Raw genomic sequence first — 26,371 nt, 5'->3', positions numbered from 1 at the left:
ACATTTTTTTCTCAGTCAGGAGGCTTCAAAGTCTAAGATCAAGGTGCTGGTAGATAGGATGTCTGGTGAGAGCCTACTTCCTGATTGCAGATGGGCATCTTCTCATTGTATCCTCATGTGGTGGAAAGCAAAGAAGAAACAAGCTCTCTTGTGTGTCTTCTTATAAGGGCACTATTTCCATTCATGAGGGCTCCAACCTCACAACCTAGTTACCTCCCAAAGACCCCATCTCCAGATACAATCATATAAGGGATTAGGATTTCAACATATGAATCTTGGAGAGGTGAGAGGACACAAAAATTCAGTTTGTAGCACCAAATTTCAAAGACATTGTTAAGGGCATCTTCCCCTGATCCTCCCAGATTAGTATAATTTCCCAGATACAGGTTTTCACTTAACGTCTCCTTATCAGCATTCATCGCACAATGTATTTCTTTAAATGAATACCTGTGTTCTTTTGTGAACTCTGGGATAGTAGGGCTGGGAACCGTGCTGTTAACTTCTATATCCCCAACATCTTATGGCACTAAAAAATATTTGCCATCATACTAATGTTCTAGTTGCTATTGTAAGACACCATGGATCGTGACAAAAACTGCTTTACTTTTATGACTGCCTCCCTTAAGTCCTTATTATCCAGCCCTAAAACATTGCTTTCTATCATGTTATATTAAAGTGCAACTACTCTGTCACTATCTGTTATTTCTGGGGAATAAAAAAAAGAGAGAAAAAAAAATGATTCTCTTTAGAATAACAGTCAAGGACCCCCATAATTTGACCCAGATTAATTATTTTTATTTTGGAACACCCCTTTTCTCCAACACAATGCTTAGTCCTAGGCAAAGTATCCAAGAAACTGGATACAAAATAATTATTCCTGCTCTTGGACTTTATTTTGACTTTCTACCGTTACCTTACTTACTTTGGATGATCTCCACCTTCTCATTTGTACAGTCAGATTCTTCCCCATTTTGAAGTCCAGACACATCTCACACCTGCAAAGCAGAAGGTTCAGTCTACTTTGGACAGACCAGTCTTCAGTGATTTCTCTTTGTGTTCAATTCCCATTAAATATTACTATTTTAGTTATGGTTCTATCACATTTTACCATTTACCATAAGGGAACATTTTATTTGTCCTTTATCATCTCCATACTTTAAAGGTTTGAAAAACTAAATGATAAACAAATGCAGAAACCATGTGTGTACACACACACACACACACACACACACACACACGTGTATATATAGTGAATAGTTTTTCTTATAAAAATTAATTCATGACTGTGAATGCATAGTCTTGAACAACATAGTAAAATGGTATTGACATGCTATAACAATTGAAATAATTTAAGAAAAACAAGACATTGGAGAAACATTCAGAGATATTGCAGATTAAGATCAATCAAACAGCATTTCTTCCCTTTTGCTGGTTAAAAATAAATAAACAAAATCAGTAATATACATGGCAGAACAATTCGTTAGCTGCCATTGAAAAATGAAATGCTTGTAACTTCGTGACATAAACTTTAGAAAAGGGTAGCTAAAGAAAGAAAGGAAGAGATTTTCTTGGAACATTTGAAGTCTCTAATGCTTACTTCAATCCTGCCCACATTACTAGAAAGTGTAAGTTAGAATGTATCAAGACTTCTTAACAATAATCCACAATTTGGAGATACGTAAATTAAAGGAGGGTCTAGGCAGCTAGGGGAAAATAATAGAAAAACCATAAGTGCAGAAGTAACTATCTACCACCACAGTTTTTCTTTAAATGTGGGAGAAACAACTAGAAGCTTCTCATCTTCCAGGATCCCATATAAATTAGTAGGAAGAGTCTGGGTCATGCTATCCCTTAAGGAAAACAATACTCTAGATTAAGGAGAATAATTGCTTATAAGAAACATTTTTTTTAAAATCAGAAACAAAAGAGCAGTTCCCAAACTGCTGCTCAAACAAAAACTCACATGATCAGGTTAGACTACCTCCACATTCAAGCACACATACACAAACACACACAGAGATTTTAGTGGTATACCAGTGAAAATTATAAAATCCTTAGTTCTTAAACTCTGGAGTGGAGGGGAAGACAAACAGATCTCAAATAAATAGGCAAGGGAGTTAAAAGGAATTCACTCTCACTGTATCAAAGCAAAATAATTTAGAAGAAAACATACACAGCTAAATATAAATTTTAATCTTTCAAGAGAGTGATAATATAAAAATGAATTCCAAGAAAGCTTGTAATATCACTAACTGCAGAGAAGATAGGAAAACAGTTTTAACAGTTGGGGAAGATAACAGATGTGGAGGACATAAACAAGTGTCACAACATAAGTATAATTGGTGTCACCAACATGAAAGAGAAAGCATATTCATAGATATAAAAAAATTTCCTTTTAAAATGAAGAGCTAAATCTATAGAACAAACTGGTAAATTAGGATATACCAACATATATTCTTCTTAATTATTGAACTTCAAGGATAAATAAATTCTCAAAGAAGCAGGTAGAAAGGAAATTGCCTACAAAGTAATAAAAAATTAGACTGGTTTTCACATTTTCCCACAGTAACATTCAGTGCCATAAGATGGTATCTACGAAGTGTTAAGCAGGAGAAAACTGTAATCCATGTACATTAAGTATACTCAAACATTGCAAATCATTCCCAAGTATCAAAGAATTCAGAAAATACAGAATCCATGAGCCTGGCCTTGTAGAGTAAAATAAACAACAACCACAGCAGCAACAGCAAAATCAGGAGAATAATGTCCACCCAACAAATGATGAATGAAGGTGCAATAACAAAAGACTAACATAATCCTCAATGCCAGAAAAATACTGAAGCAGTGCCAACAAACTTCTGAGGAAAAACAAGTAAGACTATTGCAGCAGCAAATAGATCTTCTTAAACAGAGTAGAAGTTGAGGGCATAGGATTTACAAGCCCTCCTTGGGGAAGAAAAAAAAGAAAGACTTGGCAGTGAAATTTATCTAACTAAAAATGAATCAGAAAACAATACAGGGAAAAGAAGCTGTGAGTAAAGAACTGGTGAAGATTATTGGATTTATTTAGAAATTAGAACTGGGGACAATATACTGGTATATATTCTAAAACTTGGAAAGAAATATTACAAATAAAAATCTGGTGAGGAGTAGAACTTTAACAATTCTAATTTTTACGTGCTTCAGAACTGGGTGTTGGTAGAAGTGGTTAAAAAGTGAAACAGTATTTTTTCTATTTTTAGTAAGTTTTAAATTTTGGTATAATTTTAGACTTACAGAAGAATTATGAATATAGTACAGAGTTCCCTTATAGTCTTCATCTGACTTACCCTAACCTTAACGTTCTATATACTATGGTACAATGAATGGAATTTTAAAAAATTAACATTGAGATAATACTCTTAACTAAACTATAGATTTTAATCAGATTTCTCCAGTTTTTCCATTGGTGTGCTTTTTCTGTCTTAGGATCCAACCTGGGATCCAATATTGTATTTCGTTTCATTTATCTTATTTCCAGTCTATGACAGTACCTCCAGCTTTGTCTTTCATGATCTTGATACTTTTATACAGCACTGGTTATATGTTTTGTAGAATAACTCTCAAATTGTGTTTGTCCACTGTTTTCTGGGGAGGTAGATGATTTCTGTGAAGAATAGCATAGAGATATGTCCTCAACACATCATACCAGTCAGTGAAATGTGCCATTTAAAAAATATTAACAACTTATATTTTTTAATTATTTTTCATAAACTGGAATGGAAGAAAAATATATGTAAACTCAAAAATTCCTGCAGTTTGATTTTTTTTTTTGAGGGAGGGATGTGAATTTACGTAGTAGTGATTTTTAGCAAAATCTTTTTTTAAGAACTTTTATTGAGATATAATTGACATACAATAAACTGCATATATTTAAAGTGTAAAATTTGATATCTTTTTTCTCATTAGTAATGTATATATGGCAATCCCAATCTCCCAATTCATCCCACCCCAACCCAGCAAAATCTTAATGTATAGAGTATGATTCTAATTTTAATAATCGTATTTTCATCTTCTCTGTTTTTTGCTCACTCTCTGTCAACATCTCTACCTCCATCTCTGTTTCTACCTGAAAACATATAAAGTCTAAATTAATTTTAGGAAATATTGATTATATATATTCCTAGGTGGTGAAATTGGTATATATTAATGAACTATGCTTTATCTTTTAAAACTTTTTGCATATAATTTTCTGTTTTATTTTTAATTTCCTTTTACAAAGAGATTATATTCTTTTATTAAAGAAGAAAGTGTTTTTGAGCATATGCTTTTTAATTTTGTATTCTTTAGTGATCTTCATGTCTCTTAGAAAAATAATTCTGGAAAAATACAACTAAAAGTAGTGTTTATCTGAGGATACAAGGGTTGTGGATGTTTTGCCTAGCTTTTTCTTTTCTTATCTGTAATTCTAAATTTTCTATAAGGCGCTTGTATTACTTTGGAGATAAATTACTTATATTACTGTTCTCATGGACTAAGAACCTGAAAACTCCCAAATGGGAGCCAATATTATTGAGTGACAGGCTTCAGTTTCTTAGCAGATTGTTAGTTTCTTCTCTGTATTGTGACATTCTTAAGAGAAAGGTTGGTATCTTGCTTATATTGAATCTTTGACACTAGCAAGCCAACTAGTAGAGTAAAAGTATTCTTTAATATTTGTGGAATTGAATTTATGGTCTCTAAGAAACCCTGCACTTTGAAGAACCTACTATGAAAAGCCACTCTTCATTTAAAAGCACAAATAAATAATTCCTTTTCTTTAGGAGAATTTTAATATTCAGAGATATATTATTTAAAGCTTTAGAAACTCTTACTACAGTTAGTCCCATATTTGAAAAATTTTATAAAAATCTCCTGATATGTGAATAAGATTATCCTATTAAAGAAAAACAACCAGCAATCCTTCTCTAAGTCATTTTGGACCAAAACTGTGTTGTTGTTTTTTTTTAACTTAAATCAATTAGTTTATTTCCTATTATACTACTGATGGAGATTTGGAAAAGGTTTGCTTGGAAAGTGATTAATGTAAAAAGAGTGTAAATAAAACAGCCCTGCAAGTTCATTGTAATTTGTCTGGAGAAACCGTAGCAGAAGAAAAGTGTTCTTCATGGAAATAGTGCAGCCAAAAGTAAAAATTTGTCAATACATCAAGCTTCTTCTAGAGGAGATGGTGTGTGACAGTACCTTTGTATAGTAATGATGATTGCATCCACATATCATAGATATTAAAACAACCCAACCCTTCTCATCTAATTTCATGGTCACCAAACAATATTCTAACCACAAATTAGCTTCCATTTCAGACTCGTAAGGTTGAGAGAGAATGTGAAGATTTAGTATTCTGATTTGCAAAACAGCTGTTTCATACTGAAAATTGTCTGTAGAGTTTACTTTTATCCAGGTCTTGTGAGTTACTTTAGAGTGAACTAGTCTTTTCTGCCTGGACTACCCATGTCTACCACACTGTCTCCCCATCCAGTCCCTGACCACGAGAAACACTGCATCAGAGGCTCTTGAGTAGCCTATCAGGCTCTCACTTTGACTTATTTTCCCGTCCAATAGACACTAAAAATCTGCGCCTGTCAGTGTTGGCATGAGCCTGAACTTTAAAGCTTTAACCTTTTGATCAACAATTACTTTTTAATTTTTAACCTTTCAAACAACCATTTTTCTGTCTTATATAAAGTTTTCTGGTTACTTGATACCAGAGCTGGAAGCAAGGCTCTCTTAGGCAAGAGAGAGAGTGGCTGAGGATAGGACTAATTCATTTCTAATGATTCTAGTGAACTGCTCCCTGGACTAGATTATAAAAGCAGCTTTGGAAGAAAACGATTTCCCCTCATTCCTATAAGAGGAAAAGGCTAATATATCCTAGTATGTAATGAACAAAATCAAATTCACTTCATAGTAATGAAATACTGCATATATGGACGATCTATAATGATATACTGTTTTTCTGCTTTAACATTTGTTGTTTTTATTCTTAACTAATTTTAAAGCACCATAAAATATAAAGAACTGTAAGGGATTTTAAAAAGGCCACACCTTAAATGTATTGGCATTATAAATTTTACAAGTAATACTTTCAGTTCTTGAATAATTTTGTAGTTTGATTGCAATGTCAATAAATTGCACTGTGCAAATATAAAAAACATTTGCATCCAAAATATGAATTAAATTATTTCTAAAAATAAACAAAACATTTTAAACAAAACATTTTTGTCTAAAGCAACAACTTATATCACCTTCACAGTATAAGACATATCATTTAAAAGATACCTAACTTCCCATGTAAACTATTTACTCTGAGTATTTTACCACTTTGAAAATCTCAGAAGAATTATTCAGGCATGGGTTCATTGTATTAAACTACGAAGGAAAACTTGGGCTTATGGCTATGATATTTCCTTTTACAGCAGTATAGATATTTTTCCCCAGCTAAATATCTTTCAAGGTAGGGGAAATAACAGTGCTGAGAACAAAATGTTGCTTAATGATGTAAACCTTTTTTTTAAATGTTTAACATCTACTTATGTAAATTACTCTACCAAAAATAAAAGTTTGAGTAAAATTATGACATAAAAACCTTTCCATGGTTATTTTCTAATTGCAAAATATTTAGACTTTATACCCAAATATAATACTGCATGGTTGTAAAGTGTTTCATATCCTCTGAGTATAAAATATTAAAAACCTGTACACTAATATTTGAAAATGAAGTTGTCCAGGAATAATTTTATAGTGTGATAGTATATGCAGATGGAATAATTGTAATATGAATACACTGAAATCATTAAGTAATTTGCTTTGTAATTATCTTCATAAAAATTGTAAAATTTGAATTCAATTTCAGCAGACCAACATCAGCCATAAATTGGCAACCTTCAAGCCCCTTAAACAATTTCAAGACATATAAACATTGGCAACTTTAGTGAGAGGAACAGTTTTTAGAAATTTTCTGAGCTAATGACTTCAGTGGCATTGTTAAATACCTCCAGGTTGTGTGAGGAAAAAACCCTGAATACAAAAATATGAAATTTAAATAGAAAAGCTGTCATGTTAAAGCAGAAAGGTCATATTAGTAGGTGCTATTTTCCTTTCAGTAATCTTACTGTATTTCTCAGTGACTCTCAATTATTTATTTGCATCAGGGAAGTATTGTTCAGAATTTGAAAAGTAAGGAAATGTGTATGAACTACATAAAACACAATTATTAGTAAACAGTCTATTATGAAACTGAAGAGTCTCAAAAGTGGGTGATAGAATCAAAAATATTTCCATTGTTCTCTTCCAACTTCCACTATCATCACAACAAATACAACAACTTTATCATGAATAACAGTAATTTTAAATGACTTTCTTTTGTTACTTTGGTAGACAGAAAAGATGGTTTTTATATCCCTTCAATTATTTTCTTAATTGTGTAGATGAGCTGTATTCTCTCATTTCTTAATTACCTGTTTATTATTTTTTCTTGTGGAAATATTGAATGGAATTATTTTCCATTTTAATGAACCTATTATATTTCAAATATGTTTCTCTTTTTGTGAAAAATACTAGTAACATTTTGTTTTACTTGTCTATTTTTTTCTTTAGTTACATTTTGGTGTATTGAACTTTAGAGCTTGTAGTTTTTGTCAACATTTTTGGGGAGGATGGAGGGATTTTTTTTTTCCGTGAACATAGAGGCTAAAAAGTCATCCCTCGCATCTACAATTTGATATCCGATTACATTTCTTCTAGTTTTCCAGAGTGTTTTTAATACTTTTTTTTTGACAGTAGTTTTAAGTTTACAACAAAATTGAGAGGAAGGTACAGAGATTTCCAGTGTACCACCCCCCACCACCCTTAGATATATATTTCCTCAACATTACTTATCAGAATTGTTCATTTTTTACCAAGGATGAACCTACATTGATACATTATTATCACCCGAAGTCCAAAGTTTACCTTAGAGTTCACTCTTGTTGTTGCACATTCTGTGAGTTTGGACAAAAGTTTAATGATACACATCCACCATTGTAATTATCACTCAGTATTTTCACTGCCCTTAGCATCCTCTGTGCTCTGTCTGTTCATCTCTCCCCACCCCGCAACTCCTGGCAACCACTGATTTTTTGCTGTCTCCATAGATTTACCTTTTCCAGAATGTCATTTGGTTGGAGTTATACAGTATGTATGCTTTTCAGACCAGCTTCTTTCACTTAGAAATATGTATTTTAAGTTCCTCCACGTCTTTTCATCATTTGGTAGGTCATTTCTTTTTAGTGCTGATAATATTCTATTGTCTGAATGTTCCAAAATGTACTTATCCATTCACTGATGAAAGACATCTTGGTTGCTTCCACATTTTGGCACTTGTGAGTGAATAAATTCCTTGTGGTCTGAGAGCAAACATTGTATGACTTACACGCTTTTAAATTAGTTAAGCTGTGTTTTATGGCACAGAATGTGGTCTATCTTGGTGAATCTTCCATGTGAACTTCAGAAAAAAATGTAGTGTATTCTTCTGTTGTTGGATGAAGTAGTCAATCGATGTCAATTATATCTAGTTGATTGATGGCGTTGTTGAGTTTAACTCCGTTCTTACTGATTTTCTGCTTGCTGAATCTGTCCATTGAGAGAGGGGTGTTGAAGTCTCCAACTATGATAGTGAATTAACCTGTTTCTCCTTGCAGTTCTATAAATTTTTATTCATGTAGTTTGATGCTCTATTATTAGGCACATACACATTAGTAATTGCGTTAGTGAGGCAGCTTTATTCAGTCATGTGCAGGTTTTTGTGTGGAAATAAGTTTTCAGCTCCTTCAGGTGAATACCAAAGAGTAGCTGCTGAATTTTATGGTAAGAATATGATTAGTTTTGTAAGAAACCACTATACTGTCTTCCGAAGTGTCTGTACCACTTTGCATTCCTATGAACAATGTATGAGAGTTGCTCCACATCCTTGCCAGTGTTAAGTGTTGTAGGTGTTCCAGATTTTGACCATTCTAATTAGTTGTGCAGTGGTATCTCACTGTTGGTTTAATTTGTATTTCCCTAATGATATATGATGTGGAACATCTTTTCACATGCTTATTTGACATCTGTATATATTCTTTGGTGAGATGTCTATTAAGGTTCTTGGCCCATTTTTTAATCAAGTTGCTTTCTTACTGTTGAGTTGGAAGGTTTCTTTGTATATTTTCAGTAACAGTCCTTTAACAAATGTGTCTTTTTCAAATATTTTTCCTAGTCTGTGGATTCTTTTGACATTATCTTTCACAAGGCAGAACTTTTTAATTTTAATAAAATCTAGGTTATCTATTATTTCTCTCATGGATCATTTCTTCAATGTTTTAACTAAAACGGCATCACAATGACCAAGGTCATCTAAATTTCCTGCTATATTATCTTATAGGAGTTTTATAGTTTTGCATTTTACATTTAGGTCTGTGGTCCATTTTGAGTTAATTTTTGTGAAGGGTGTAAGATCTGTGTCTAAATTCATTTTTTGGTATGTAGATGTCCAGTTGTTCAAACACTATATGTTGAAGAGACTGTCTTTGTTCCATTATGTTGTCCTTGCTCCTTTGTCAAAGAGAAGTTGATTATATTTATGGGGGTCTATTTCTGGGCTTTCTCTTCTGTTCCATTGATCTATTTGTTCTTTCACCAATATCACAGTGCCTTGATCACTGTAGTTTTAGCGTAAGTCTTGAAGTCAAGTACTGTCGGTCCTTCAGCTATGTTTTTCTTCTTCAATATTGTGTTGGCTCTTCTGGGACATTTGCCTCTCCATATACTTTGGAATCAGCTTGTGAATATCCACAAAATAATTTGCTGGGATATTGATTGTGATTGCATTGAATCTGTAGATAAGTTGGGAAGAACTGACATCTTGACAGTATTGAGTCATCCTTTCTCTAAACATGGAATATTTCTCCATTTGTTTAGTTCTTTGATTTCATTCATCAGAATTGTGTAGTTTTCCTTATATAGATCTTGTACACATTTTGTTAGATTTATACCTTAGTATTTCATTTTTTGGGGGGTGCCCAGTATATTTTTAAATCATGTTTTCTTCAGAGTATATCTGAATTATGACATACCATCATTGATTTTTAGATTGTTGATACTTTTCTTTCTAGTTTAATTTTTATTTTTGTAAATATAATTTTATATATACAAAAATATAAACTAAAAAGCATAAAACAATTTTACTTATTCCTCTTTATGATATTAATAGACCATCAGTAAGAGTTTTAAATAGTGCCAATATAAATAAAAATTTAAAATATGTGGGAACTTTGAATAGGGACTAAAATATAGAAACTTGTCATTGTATGTACCTTATATGTCCCCAAATGTGTCAATCCTCTTATTAGCCAGAGATTAGTGTGATATTTTACAGTATTCCAAGTACTTTTGTCATTGTGATATTTAGGGACACCAATCATATCATCCAGGTATACAAATCTGTAGGTAGATTCATTCTGGGATCATCTGACCTAAATTGACACAAGTCCAGTGTGTAGTTGACCAGTAGGGGTAACTAAAACTCATATTCTTCTATTTTATTTTTTCAATTTATTTTATTCAAGTATAGTTGATTTACAATGTGTTAATTGCTGCTGTACAGCAAAGTGATTCAGATATATATATCTATTCTTTTTCACATTATTTTCCATTATGTTTTTTTAAAAATTTATTTATTTATTGGCTGAATTGGGTCTTCGTTGCTGCACATGGCTTTCTCTAGTTGCAGCGAGCAGGGGCTACTCTTTGTTGTGGTCCGCAGGCTTCTCATTGAGGTGGTTTCTCTTGTTGCAGAGCATGGGCTCTAGGCATGTGGGCGTCAGTAGTTGTGGCATGTGGGCTCAGTAGTTGTGGCACACGGGCTCATTTGCTCCACAGCATGTGGGATCTTCCTGGCCCAGGGCTCGAACCTGTGTCCCCTGCATTGGCAGGTGGATTCTTAACCACTGCACTGCATGGGAAGTCCCCCCCCCCATTATGGTTTATCGCAGAATATTGAATATAGTTTCCTGCACTATATAGTAGGACCTTGTTTTTTATCCATTCTGTATATAATAGTTTGCAGTCCCAACTCTCAATCCATCTATCACCCCATGCTCTCTCTTGGCAATCACAGTCTGTTCTCTATGTCTATGAGTATGTTTTGTAGATAAGTTCAATTGTGTCATATTTTAGCTACCAAATATAAGTGATGTCATATGGTGTTTGTCTTTCTCTGTCTGATTTACTTCACTTAGTATGATAATCTCTAGGTTCATCCATGTTGCTATCCATGGCATTATTTCATTCTTTTTTTTTTATGGCTGAGTAGTATTCCCTTGTGTATATGTAGCACATCTTCTTTAATCCATTCATTGGACATTTAGGTTGTTTCCATGTCTTGGCTATTGTGAGTAGTGCTACTAAGAACAGAGGGGTGCATGCATCTTTTTGAATTATAGTTTTGTCTGGATATATGCCTAGAAGTGGGATTATTGGATCATTTAGCAACTCTATTTTTAGTTTTTTGAGGAACCTCCATACTGTTTTCCATAATGGCTACACATATTCTTCTACTTTAGATGAAACATGTTTAGAATTCCTTAGTTGTTCTTTAAAGAAAATAAGGTAATTAAAAATAATACAGTTCTGTATAATTTGGTATGACGAGTAGTATATTAACACTGAAGCATGTTTGGCTATGCTTTACAGCCAAATTTGAACACCAGTATCCCCTCAGTAAGTGTACGATGATAATAACAATCATGTACCATCTGATTCCAGCGCTGCTTCTTTTGCCCACTGTATTTCCGTAGTCTTCACTTTGAATCTTGCGACAATTTGCCAAAATTCTTCATCACTTTCTCTACATCCAATATCTATAGTATCTATACCCAATTTTATATGTAAGACTCTGTTGGTTTTTGAATATCTTTAAAAATATGATTTCCCTTTCGTTTCTACATCCACATGTATTTCCTTAAGCTTTCAGGATTATTCTATTTTATTTTCTAGAGATTTCACCCTCCAAGAGCCACACTTTTTGTTGTTAGTCTCAGGCTAAAGCTTGTGCTTAGCTCTAGTGGGTCACTCCCAGTCACTGTACTTGTCCATATATTCAAATGATGTACATCTAATTTCTAATTGTAGCTTCTGCTGTAGCTTACTGTTCCATAGGCAGTAGTTTAGTCCTTACATGGAGTGATTGCACAGTGGGGTTCACATTTATTCTGCACACAAAATCCCATCTTTTCTGCAAGAAAAGCTGACTTCCTAGAAGATAGCAAGAAGAGCAATCATCCTTCTGAAAAACAATGCATTTCCTGCCCCTGAGTTACTTTTTTATTATTATTTATTTCTTTAAAGCAGTGTGCTCCATGTAAGTGACAACTTAAAGACTATTACTCAGAGATCCACAAATTTTACTTCTTAGTGCCCACAGCTTATATTTTGGCAAACACCCTTAGTTTAACCCATACTAAGGAATCACAGTAGAGAGGTATCATTTCTTCCTTTTACAAATGAAAATACTAGTCTCCAGGAAGACTGTTTCATGAGCAACCAGGCTTTTATATGGCAAAGATGTGATTAGAACATGAGTCTAACTTCTGCTAATATTCTGGTTTATCTCCAGGACAATTAAGAGCTATTGAGTATGAAAGTTAGTACACCTAAAGGATTTTATTTACTTATAGCTGTAAAATTTGAAGTGCAGAATTCACACAGAAAATAAACTAATATCTATCCTGCTGATTGTTAATTCCTTGGCAAATGGTACAGTCCTGGTGAAGAATATCCGATCTTTGAAGACTTGGCAAATTCAGGTGAAATTTGTGCTGTTTTTTTTCAGAGTTCATGAGAAATGTGATGGAGAATTTCCTGAGATCATATTTATGTTCCCCTATCCACACTGCTGATTTTTTGGTGGATCACATGACACTCCCAGAAAGATCAGGAAACATTTTAGGGATTATGAGATCTTTGACCTGAAATTAGACAATTTGGGGATACATGTGTTGTTACCATTACTTTTCTCTTATCACACTTGCAGGAATGGAGGGACAGGATTGTTGAACAGCCAGCTTTATACATTCTTTAAGCTAATGGGGTTTGGATTTCTGAAAAGTGGTTTTATAAACTGAAATGCTCAATTGGGTTCCCAGGTAGAAATGCAGTATAGCTCAGAGTATTAGAAACAGCTTTGTTTATCCTGAAACAAACTGATATTATCAAGAGAACTTCAACCTGAATATAAGCCTGGTCATTAAAAAAAAAAAACCCTAAAACAAAAAACGAATCTGTCATGGAAAGGAAAATAACAATTTGTATGTTAAACATGAGAAGTAATTAATAAAATAATAAGAAAGACTATCTAATGTCTCAGAGAATGGAAAATAAGCAAAGTGAACCACATATTTTAATTATGTGAAAATATATATGATCTTAAACTTATTACCAAGATTTAAAGTGATAGGATGCAAGATTGGAATAGAATAATGGAAATATATGCCTTATTCAATAGAAATAGATCAATTTGAGTTAAGGTAGAGTAGATGCACAGCTTCTTAGATCCCTGTTTACCTCTAAAGTGGAAGTGGCATGGAGAAGAATATTTGGGTGATAAAGAAGGTGAATGGAGTGTTGTCCTAGGGCGTGATAGATTTCCTCCTCTATTCTGAAGGCTATTGAGTGAAAGTGGAATTATTTGAACTCTGAATGATGCCAAGGATTATTACTAACTTTAATGAGGGGGGAAAGAAGACTTTTTAACACAACAGCTCAAGACCAAATAAACTGGGTTTCCTGCTATTAGAAGTTTTAAATAGTGGCTAGGCAATAAAATAATATAAAATTAGTAGAAATAATTAAAATGAGAGAAGTGTGATTAGATTAGATGGATTTAAGGACTCTTCCAGCCTGGAGATTCTAGAATTCCATGATACATCAATTCACTTTCACCAAGCTAGTTTTGAATATATCTTAATTTTCCCTATAATACTGCCAATTATGGGAAACATCTTATTTTGTACCAGAAACAAAGGCACTGCTTCTTCTGGAACCATAGAAATATCCTGCTCATTTGTATTCATTGTAAGGATTTCAGCCAGTGTGGCTTTGGCAGATGTGGATCATCAGAGAACCTTATTCCAATGTTCCTTCCCAGACATACAGGGAAAATCATTTTTTAATTGTACCTTCCAAACTGGATATGGAGAATAATTATTTGGAAAATATTATCCCAGTCTCAGTTAGAATTTTCACATCTGTGGAAAGCAACCCTCTTTACTACATTTCTTATCTTATTGCAGCTTTGTGCAACAGCTTTTGGTGCCAAAGCAGAGGCTGCTAAGAAAGTATTTCATTCTGTATTTAGTCATTTTGCTTCAGGTGATGAAATATGTATCCTGCCTCTGTTGACCTTGAATATTTTTGCCAAATCAGTCCTCCTAAGCCTTGAACTTAGCATCACACCCACACATTTTGGCTACCATGCACTCCTGAAAGTCAGGAAAGAGTACATTGAAAACTTCTGCAATTCATGATTTTTACTGTATCAGATCAGAGGTCAAAAGAAGGTAAGGTAAAGAAGCAATATCATCACAGAGAAGCGTTCCACTGGAAGGGCGGCATATGCTCATTATTACAGTTTAGACTTGGAACAGCCTTTTAGCTAAGTGGACAGCACAAGTGTTAGACTGAGACTTTATCTTGAGAATCATTTACCAAAATCTGGGAATTACTGTAACTATACAAAGCATAGATCTCAAAATAATTAAGTTCAATAATCAAGTGCCAGCCTCTACTAGAAATCACTTTCAGTTTTCTATAACATCTTTTCTGCTCTTCCTCCAACAATCTGGTCTTTGTCATGTTCCCAGAGTTATCATATCTGACTACTTTTCCAACTCCTCTTAAAACCCTTTCATTTCTCCTCATAGCCTACAGATGAAAACTCTTTAAGGCTGTAAGAAGGATCTTTTATTATATGACCATTTTTTTTCATCTATTTAGACTAATTTTTCTATTACTCTTCTTGAAAGCAAAAAACAATCTCTGAATATCCCACAATTTCCACACGCTGAATACTCATCCTTTTTTCTTTATTTTCACCTTGTGCTGCTTACACATGTAGATAGTGTTCATATGTTTGCCTTTTTAAAGACTTCATGACCATATTCCAAGCCTGGAAAACTGATTATACCCTTCTCTGTCCTATCACTGTATCCTGTATACTCTCTATTAAAATATTTATGAAAATATTGTAATTAATTGGTTATATATTTGTGTAAACTATTAGACCACGAGGTCCTTGAGGGCAAAGTTTATTTCAATTATCTTTAGATCCCCAGCACATAGTACATTTTGAGATTTTTAATTATATCATACATTTTCAAAAGGAATTTAGAAAAATTACAACCATAAGAAGATAATGTTTTTGAGAGATCTTTAGGGTGAAGGATAATTTAGAATAGGTAAAATAAGATGAAGCCAGGAGTCAATACATAAAATGTGTTTTAAATTTTAAATCCTTTCTTTTAAAGGTTGGCTATATGGACATTCATTTGCTAATAAAAGCCATAATTAATGTTATTTTCTTTAATTGCTAAAGGAGGGCCTCAACTTTGTGCCTAAGTATTCTAGCAGTCAACAGAAAGTAGACCTAGTCAGCCATGGGATTTTCATTTTCAATAAGAGAATCCCCTCAAGCTGTTCAGCAAGAATGCAATGGCTCCTTCTGTTAAGGCTTGAATGGCATTTCAGCACTGAGTCCATGTTAAGAGTATATGAAACTCTAGTGTAATAATATAGAATTTATTGAACAATAACCTCAATGACAACCTTTCAATCATACAGGTTTTCTTAGTACTGTGCCTTTTAACTTTCCTTACTCTCGTGCAGTAGAACAAAACCACAGGCAACTCAGTAAAAGCAATTCTATGGTAGTGAAGGGGAAGAGGAGAAAGTGATCTCTGAATATATAAATTTCTAACTCTTGTAATTTAATCCAAAGAAACAATGTAAAGAATTTGAGAAATATGTGTACTTTATATCCTTCATATCCTTTGTATCCTTGGCAAATATTCTGAGTATACTCAGAAGTAATTTAATAAATTAACGAACTTAAAAATACACAGTAATCTAATTATAGCCTAGAACTTGTTGAAAAAGACCCAAGTACTACAGAATTTGGGTTGTAGAAATTTCCACAGTGTGTAAGCAGACTTGGTGATGTACAAGGCCACGTTTGAATATAGAGAAGGCCTGCTATACATGTCAAAAAAAAAAAAATTCTCTATAAAGTGTTGCTTCTCTGTCCTATTGACCATATGAACACTGGACCAGAAATAGACGAAATGTTTGGAAATAGAGAGCTCTTGACTCTGGTGATATGAGAAAGAGGCCTGGTTCCTGGTCTCAATGAAAATGAGGCATCTCCTGGAACTTTGTGTGAGGGGCAGTAGCTAGGTCTTCACATTCTAGGATCAGAGAGATGGTAATTTTAATTTTAATTAAAAGTTTTAATTTTAATCCCAGCATTGCAAGATGGTGGGATTGAAGCTATTAGTAAATATAGTGGTCCCTCTGTATCCGCTGGGGAATTTGTTCCAGCAGATACCAAAATCTGCAAATGCTCGAGTCCCTAATATAAAATGGTACAATATTTACATATAGCCTCTGCACATCCTCCTGTATTATTTAAATCATATCTAGATTACTTATGATACCTAAATACAATGTAAATGCTATGTAAGTAGTGGCCAACATGCAGCAAATTCAAGTTTTGCTTTTTGGAACTTTCCGGGGTTTTTTTTCAAATATTTTTGATCCACAGTTGTTTGAATCTGTGAATGTGAAACCCACAAATACAGAGGGCCAACTGTAATGTGTTTCTATAAGAACTAAATTCAGACAGGATGTGGAATCCAACTTAAAGACATTCATTATCTGTGAATATATTAAACAGCACAGAAGTAGGTAAAGCAGAGGCCCACAAAACTGTGAGAGCTTAAGAAGAACAAATAATAAGCAAGAGGAATCAGTAAAATACATAGTAAGTTAATAGGGAAAAGTACTGCTAAAGCAAAACACAACAAAACAAAACAGGAAAGGAGCCTAGTGTCAGAGGCGAGAAGGCATTTTAAATGGGCCTCCTTGATGTCTTTCTGCAGGTCCTGAAAAAAGGGAAGAAACGTAGTCATTGGTTTTCTGAGAAAGAACATTCCTAGAAGAAAGAACAGTGATTTCAAAGTCTTTGTGTAGCTAAAGTAGGAGGCAGAGGGAGTGTTAAGAGAAAAAAACTCAGTGGTAACTAGGTGTGTGATGTGTGGATCGTGTAAGGTCTTATTTTGTAGTGAGGGTTTTGGCTTTTCACTGGGAGATGAGGAACCATTGGAGGGTTTGAGCAGAGGAGCAGCATGAACAGGATCCTTTAGGCTTCTGTACTGAAGAAAAGGTGGTAGAGGGACAAGGGCAGAAGCAGTTAGGACGCTGCTGGTACAACTCAGACCTAATGCTTAGAATTTGTTACACTACCATGACTCTTCATTAAATCCCTATTATGATGATCCAAAGAGTCAAGGAATATGACTTTTCATGAGAAATAGAAAATATATCATTCTTCAACTAAAAGTAAGCTAATTACTTATTCACTAAATTTATTTATATCCTGCATCTTTCCCAAGAAAATATGAGGTGGCTGGGGGAAATGCTATTTTCCTGGGACTGTATGATAATATTTTTAACATGGTCTGAAATTTTATATATAATAACTCAGGCAAGCTTAAGAAGGAAATAGTTTATTATGCCATGAAATAAAGCTTCTCTGAGAAAATAAATAGCCAAATAAGATATTCCATGGTAAAATGGGTCATTAGGATCCACTTGCCTACATTGTTTTTTGTATTTATAAACCTTTAAGAGTTATCCACTAAAAACAGGGATTCAGAGACATTGTCATATTCATGATTGTGTTTCATTTATTGATTCAGCAGAGGTTTATTGAGAGTCCCTATGTGTTAAGCACAAAGCTAGGCATTGGGGATATGGCAGTGACTACAAAACAGTTCCTGCCCTCATATATGTTTCATTCTTATTGGCAGAGAGAGGCAATAAATGATATAAATGATATGTAGCTTAGTAGATGGTGATAAGTGCTATAGAGAAGATAAACAGTGAAGGGAAAAAGGGAGAAACAAAAAATTGAGGTCATGCAATATCTTAAGTGGAATTGTCAGAGATGTCCTCCATGCTAACGTAAAATTAAGGAAAAGATTTTTAGCAGAAGTCATGGAGCAACCCATGGGAATATCCAAGGGGGATGGCATCCTGGTGTCAAAGGAAGTGTGTGCAGATGTCCTGAGGGGAGCATGGTTGGTGTGTTTGAAAAGCACGGAGGGATGCTGGAATGAGTTGTCTAGTACAGTGTCTGGAGCATGTGACCAACTGTGAAATGAATGAGTCTCCTGTGTCTTGAAATCTCTTAGCACAGTGCTTTAGGCTAACTTCCAAATACCTCACCACTGTCAGTAAGGCTTGAGTGGCCTGGCTTCTCCTACTTCTCAAGTCTCCATTTCTACATCTTTACTGCCTACCTCCCATCCATTCCACTCCCCACCTCCTCTACCTTCTGCCTCCCCCACCTCCCCCCCACACTGACTTTTCAGCTTCTTAAGCAAGTCATGCTCTTCGCAGGGCCTGTACCCTGCACTTTGTGCTCTGTTCTACCTAGAACATTGGGTCAAAAGAAAGGGGGAAAAAGGTATCAAATGTAGAGGTCTTGAGATAGTTGAAAAAATTTAGATTTAACATCCTGAAAATAACGTTTAAAATTTGTATGCATATCTAGACAAAAGCCTAAGCTATGCAAAGAAACTTTAAAAAAAGAATGAGAGCATCACTTTAGCAACTATGAATATATATCAAAATATATAATTACCCAAGGTGATGTTTTCCACAAATATTCGATTTTAATATGTCACACACATACACATATATGACTGACAGCTAGAGAATACTCAGAATCATATTGGATACAGTAAGAAAATTACATAATAAAATATATAATCCCCCAAATTTAAATTGATGCTTGAAAGTTTGAAGGCATTCTGGGGGCATCTGTGTCTTATTTCCAGGATGTCACCATTGTTCATAACCTCTACATAAAGTTTCATAAACTAACCTACCAATTTCTGTTCTTCTGCTTCTACAACCTAAACAATAACGTAAATACAAGGGATAAAACAGAATGAAAGGAATTAGTAACATGTTAGTAGTTTCATAATTCTGAATTTTACTTTCCTCTGTACCAAGATGTCTGACTATACATAAACTTGTTCATACATGCAGCCCTAAATGATATAGGTTATGCTTCTATTAACACAGAACTCTTTCTTTCCTTATTACGTATGTCATTCATGTATTTGCCTAATAAATAGAATATCTTATAAACATTGTGTGACAGGTGCAGGGGAGTCCACTTGCCAGCATCTTGCCTTTCCTATGGTTGAGCTGAAAATCCCATTCAAGTTTCTCAATTGACAGAGGTTGAACCTGGAGCTCCAAGCAATCTACCCACTCAAGAAAGGGCAGTAGTGTTGCAGCCAAGCGGGGAAAGCCTGTTCTTTCCCAAATGCTCAGTCCTGCCCCTCTGAAGTCTGTAATATCTGCACATAATGCTGTCTTCTGGGTTCACTTTGTTTGTGATTCTTGGTTGATTCTGTATTCCTACAAAAAAAAAAAAAAAGGCATATCACTTGGGAGTGAAGACAGAAACATTTGGGCATGGGCACTCTTTACTTCACAAAATCAACCAAGACCATTCTCTGTATGGACTTGTACCCACTTTGCTTTCCTCTTTCACAGTATACTCGACACCCCAGCCCTAATGCAGCCAAGCACCTCTGCATCAAAGACTAAGTAAGGGTTTGAAGTAACTTGTACGAAAGCATTCTTAAGCCCTTTTAACTTTTAGCTTAAAGTTTGGGGGACTGTCACAAATGGGACAGTAAAAATATATCTCAAATGCGACAATGTTTTTCAAGTAATCTAAATTCTAAATGTGACCTTTTCTAGTGTCATCATTTTATGAGCTCAGTGAAACCAAAATTAGATCTTTTATCTATACAAACACAGTGGGAGAAAATATTTTAATTTAATTAGATTTTGTATGTTATTCTGCTACATAAAATAATACGTGCATATTCTGTGGTAACTGAGAACGTTGTGACTGATGGTCCTTTTATAAATTCACACAGTCCTATTGATAGATAGACACAGGTGGATGAGACTACAATATAGTGGTAGTAATTGGATCTCATTCCACTATTTATGGAAATGTGGATAAACAATTTCACATAAAAGCTGAACTAGAGATTGCAAGAGAATCTTTTTAAAAAAATAATTTCAAGTTTAAATGATACCTGGAATTTAAAATGTGCTGTTATAAAAATTATTTAATTTGATCTTCAAAGCAACACTTTAAATTATATTGAGCAGAGCTTATCGTCTGTATTTCCAAATAAAGACAATGAATTTCATGAGTGTTAAATGTAAATGTTCAGTGGCCTGTCCAAAGTCACGAAGGTCATCTAGCAGAGCCAGAGTGAGAGGCCAACCACATCTTCTTGGTTCTACACTCTCCACTTTCTATTTTGTGACACAAGAGGCATTAATTTCTTTCTGATCCATCCCTCTCTAATGAAACACGTTAGCACATTTCTTTAAAAACAGGTAATTAGCATCAATCTGGAAGATGTAATATATTTAGTTCTCAAAACTGAAGTCATTTTCGACAATAACAAACTCTAATATTTCTGCAGTTATCTGCTAAAGTTTGCAAAAGTCAATAATTTGCATAAAGAATATGCAAAATAGGGAATAAAGCAATTACAGAAAGTATAAAGTATTTATAAAAATAAATGATACTTCTTGCTTACTGTTTGTAACATATAAATTGGCTTAACTCAACCAAATTTGATATGATTTATTTGCAGACTGTTCATAAGCTGCAAAAAACTCATGTTTATATAACATGTTATGAAAAATATATATATAATTTCTAAGAAAAATGAAAAGAATGACAATGCTTTATACCTTTGTAAAATCTCTTTAGTGTATGGCTTAATAGATTGTCATCTTGAGGGACATTTTTCTTTTCTTTTTTTTTTCTTAGCAGAGATTATTTTAGTTTTTTCAAAGAACCACTTTGGTCTTTATTGATCTTCCCTTGTAATAGTTGATAGTATATTTTTTCTAAACTTAAAGTTTCATGCTTAGTCGAACAATTTTGAGGCTGTCTTCTTTTCTTTATTAGGAGGTAAAGAAAGTAAGGTGCCTTTATAATTCTATTTTGATTTCAGCTCATAGGTTTAATATGTTGTAGCTCTAATTATTTTTAAATATCCACTATTATTTCTTCTTTGATATATAAGTTACTTAAAACTTTTAAAATTCATACATATGCAGGTTTTAGAAATACATGATTTTGTTATTCATTTATAACAATTGAATTGTGATGAAAAATATAACCTCTGTGATAACAAATACATTAAATTTGTTAAGAATTGTTTTATGGCTTTCTATATTGTCTGTTTTTGTAAATGTTCCATATATACTTGAGAAGAGTGTATAGTCACTAGTTATTTGATGAAGGATTTTATATACGGCCATTAGGATTGTAATTTTTATTCCTTAAATATTCCATATCTTTATTAGTATTTTGAATTAGAAAATAAATTGAGAGAGTTGTATAAATCTTTCATTTTGGCAATAGATTGGTCATTTTAGTTTCTATGATTCTAACGTTGTCACTTTTATCAGTTAAGGTGCTTTTAGTATTTTTATATAATTTAGTTTAAAAACCTTTCTAGGAGTGAAACATTTTATCATTTTACTTGTTTACATAGGGACTATCTTTATCCCTAATAACACATTTTTGCCCTAAGGTCTTTTTTGTCTGATATTAATATAGCTACTTCATCTTTATTTTCATTCCCTTTAGCCTAAGTATCTTTTTTCTTTTTTTTTTTTCTTTTGACCTTTGTATATTCTTAGGAGTTTAGTGTGCCTCATGTAAACATCATGTAGCTGAACTTGTTCATTTTTAGCCAAACTGAAAAATATTTGTCTTCTAACTTCCTGTTTAGGTCATTTGTATTTACTGCTATTATCATGTTACAATTTTTTCTACTATCTTTTTTTGTTTGTTTTCTATTCCTACCACTTATTCTACTGCTGTTTTACCTCTTTCTTGCTTTATTTTGGATATATGTTTATAATCTGGATAGATGTTTGTAACTGTTAGCTTTTCTTGCCTATTTCTTGTTTCTTATACTGGTCTAGAAGTTCTGTACTCTATTTCTGTTCTTTTAGTGGTTACTCTTAACATTTTACCTTGCAGACTTGACCTCATCAAGTTTAAAATTTATCAAAAAATAAAATATAAATGAAATTTATCAATGTAGTATCTTATATTGATAATTAAGATATTATCAATATAAGATACTACTTATTATTGTCAATGTTGTTTTTTAAATTTCTGCAAGCACTATTGATGTTATATAAATGTTTGGATATACTGATATGTTTACCAAATTCTTTGCTCACCCTTCCTTCTAGGATCTGTTTTTTCCCCTGGGAAATACATTCTTAGTAGTTTCTGTAGGGGAGAACTGCTTTGTTTAGCTGAGGATATTTTCATTTGCCTATCTTGAGAGAAATTTTATTTTTTCTTGGCTCTTTGAGGAAATTCCAGATCTGCCACTTACTAGCTCTGTGATACTGTTCAGATGTTTTGAAGATAATAAAATTGCCCAAACTATTAGTGAGGATCAAATATATATAATGTGCTTAGTAGAAATTCTAGCACATGTTAAGCACTATATAAATAAATAACCTTTCCTGCTATTTTTTCTCTTCTCCTTATTCTTCTAATTATTATTGTTGCCTATGGTGTTATACAGTTGACTAATTTTTTTTTTAAGAACGTTTATTGAGATACAGTTAACAGACAATAAACAGCATATATTTAGAGTGTACAATTTGGTATCCCAGTCTCCCAATTCATTCCCCTCCAACCCTCCCCACTTTCCCCACTTGGTGTCCATGTGTTGTTCTCTACACCTGTGTTTCTATTTCTGCCTTGCATTTCCTCTTTCATAGTTGTTAGCATTTGCCTTAGGTATTGAGGTGCTCTTATATTGGTTGCATATATATTTATAATTGTTATCTCCTCGGATGGATCCCTTGATCTTTATGTAATGTCCTTTCTTGTCTTTTGTAACATGTTTTATTTTAAAGTCTATTTTATCTGATATGAGTATCACTATTCCAGCTTTCTTTTGATTTTCATTTGCATGGAATATCTTTTTCCATCCCCTCACTTTCAGTCTGTATGTGTGCCTAGGTCTGAAGTGGGTCTCTTGTAGACAGCATATATATGGGTCTTGTTTTTGTATCCATTCAGCCAGTCTGTGTCTTCTGGTTGGTGCATTTAGTCCATTTACCTTCAAGGTAATTATCGATATATATGTTCCTAATACCATTTTTTTAATTGTTTTGTTGTTGTTGTTGTTGTTGTAGGTCCTTTTCTTCTCTTATGTTTCCTGCTTAGAGAAGTTCCTTTAGCATTTGTTGTAGGGGTGGTTTGGTGGTGCTGAATTCTCTTAGCTGTTGCTTGTCTGTAAAGCTTTTGATTTCTCCATCGAATCTGAATGAGATCCTTGCTGGGTAGAGTATTCTCGGTTGGAGGTTCCTCCCTTTCATCACTTCAAATATATCATGCCACTCCCTTCTGGCTTGCAGTTTCTGCTGAGAAATCAGCTGTTAACCTTATGGGAGTTCCCTTGTGTGTTATTTGTTGTTTTTCCCTTGTTGCTTTTAATAACATTTCTCTGTCTTTAATTTTTGTCAGCTTGACTATTATATGTCTTGGCATGTTTCTCCTTGGGTTTATCCTGCCTGGGACTCTCTGTGCTTCCTGGACTTGGGGAGCTATTTCCTTTCCCATGTTAGGGAAGTTTTCAACTATAATCTCTTCCAATATTTTCTTAGGTCCTTTCTCTCTCTTTTCTCCTTCTGGGACCCCTATAATGCGAATGTTGGTGCATTTAACATTGTCCCAGAGGTCTCTTAGGCTGTCTTCAGTTCTTTTCACTCTTTTTTCCTTATTCTTTTCTGCATCAGTGATGATCACCATTCTGTCTTCCAGGTCACTTATTCGCCCTTCTGCCTCAGTTCATCTGCTATTGTTTCCTTCTAGTGTATTTTTCATTTCTGTTATTGTGTTGCATATCTCTGTTTGTTTGCTCTTTAATTCTTCTAGGTTTTTGGTAAACTTTTTGATCTTTGCATCCAGTCTTTTTTCAAAGTCCTGGATCATCTTCACCATCATTATTCTGAATTCTTTTCCTGTAAGGGTGCCTGTCTCCTCTTCATTTATTTGTTTTTCTGGGGTTTTATCCTGTCCCTTCATCTGGTACTAAGTCCTCTGCTTTTTCATTTTCTCTATCTTTCTGTGGCTGTGGTTTCCAGTTCCACAAGATGAAATACTGCTGATACTGCTTGATTCTGCTGTCTGCCCTCTTGTGGAGGAAGCTATCTAGGAGCCTCCTGTGTGCTTCCTGATGGGAGGGAGTGATGGTGGGTAGGGCTGGGGGGGTGCAGCTCAGTAAAGCTTTAATCCGATTTGGTGGGCAGATTTGGTGGGCGGAGCTCAGTAAAACTTTAATCTGCTTGTCTGCTAATGGGGGGGGCTGTGTTCACAACTTGTTGGTTGTTTGGCCTGAGGCCATCTAGTGCTGGAGCCCACAGGCTCTTTGGTGGGGCTAATGGTGGACTCTGGGAGGGCTCACACCAATAAGCACTTCCCAAAAACCTTGCTGCCAGTGCTCTTGCCTCCTTGGTGAGCCACAGCTGCCCCCCTACCTCTGCAGGCAACCCTCCAACACCAGCAGGTAGGTCTGGTTCAGTCTCCTATGGGGTCACTGCTCTTTCCCCCTAGGTCCTGGTGAGCACACTTTTTGTGTGCCCTCCAAGAGTGGAGTCTCTGTTTCCCCCAGTCCTGTGGAGGTCCTGCAGTCAAATCCCACTGGCTTTCAGATTCTGATTCTCTGGGGATTCCTCCTCCCGTTGCTGGACTCCCAGGTTGGGAAGCCTGATGTGGGGCTCAGAACCCTCACTTTAGTGGGTGGACTTCTGCAGTATAACTGTTCTCCAGTTTGTGAGTCACCCACCCAGCATTTATGGGATTTGATTTTAATGTGATTGCGCCCCAACTACCATCTCATTACAGCTTCTCCTTTGTCTCTGGATGTGGGGTGTCTTTTTTTGGTGAGTTCCAGTGTCTTTCTGTCGATGATTGTTCAGCAGTTAGTTGTAATTCCAGTGCTCTTGCAAGAGGGAGTGAGCGCATGTCCTCCTACTCTGCCATCTTAATCCTATCTCCTACAGTTGACTAAAATTTAATCTAAGTGAAGATTTCTTTTTGTTTACACTGTTTATTCTACTTGGTATAGATTTTTCTTCCTGAATCTGTGGTTCTATGTCTTAAATTTCTAGTTTCTCTAAATTGTCAAACTTTAATTCTTTGAGTGTTTCATGTATCCCATTTTATATCATTCTCTTCTGATATTTTGATTAGGAAAATGTATTTTTTTTCTATCATCCCTATTTCTTAGCTTATATACTGTCATGCACTGAATATCTGTGTTCCTCCCACGCCCCACCCAGATTCATATTTTGAAGCTATAACCTTCAATGTGATGTTTTACTTTTTAATGAGGTATCTTTAGACAAATGTATTGTTCAGTTTTTAATATTAAAAAGTAAAAATTTTAATGACAAGCATGTACAAGTAAACAACTGCTGCAAAGCAAAGGACAGTTTTTAATATCTACCTATTAGTAAAGGACTACCCCAATATAGAACTGTTTTTAGTAATTTTTAAAATCTGCTAATTTGAAAAAGAATTATCCTTTTATAACTTTAATGAGAATGTCTTCACTCTATAATCCGCCTTTCTGGCAGCACCTTTAAGCCTTCCTCTCCAGTGGTTTTTGCTCATCTGCACATAAAAGTTTAAGTCTCTCAGCATAAAAATAAACAAAAGCAAGCAAGCAAAATGGTTGCCTAGATCCAAGTGCCATTTCCTGTCTTGGAAATTTGGGGCAGCTTTTCTTCTTCATTTATAGCATCACTTCATTCATTCATTCATGTATTTATTCACTCTGAAAGCATTTAATGAGCACTTCAGTTGGTTAATCATAATGCTTGATGCTGTAGAAACAGAAAGGAAACAGTTCCATCAGAAACACAGGGAAGGAGGCAAATAAGCAGT

The 26,371-nt window shown here is 34.3% G+C and overlaps 1 protein-coding gene across 1 annotated transcript in view; it reads left to right on the top strand.

Moving 5' to 3' along the window:
- The window catches only part of SPAG16 (sperm associated antigen 16), a 939,339-nt gene that overhangs the window by 466,169 nt on the left and 446,799 nt on the right, over positions 1–26,371 (top strand). The window lies entirely within an intron of this gene.

This window comes from Hippopotamus amphibius, chromosome 8 (assembly GCF_030028045.1).
Source record: "Hippopotamus amphibius kiboko isolate mHipAmp2 chromosome 8, mHipAmp2.hap2, whole genome shotgun sequence".
Lineage (NCBI taxonomy): Eukaryota > Metazoa > Chordata > Mammalia > Artiodactyla > Hippopotamidae > Hippopotamus > Hippopotamus amphibius.
The sequence above is the reverse complement of the archived record's forward strand: the minus strand, read 5'-3'. Positions and strand labels throughout refer to the sequence as shown.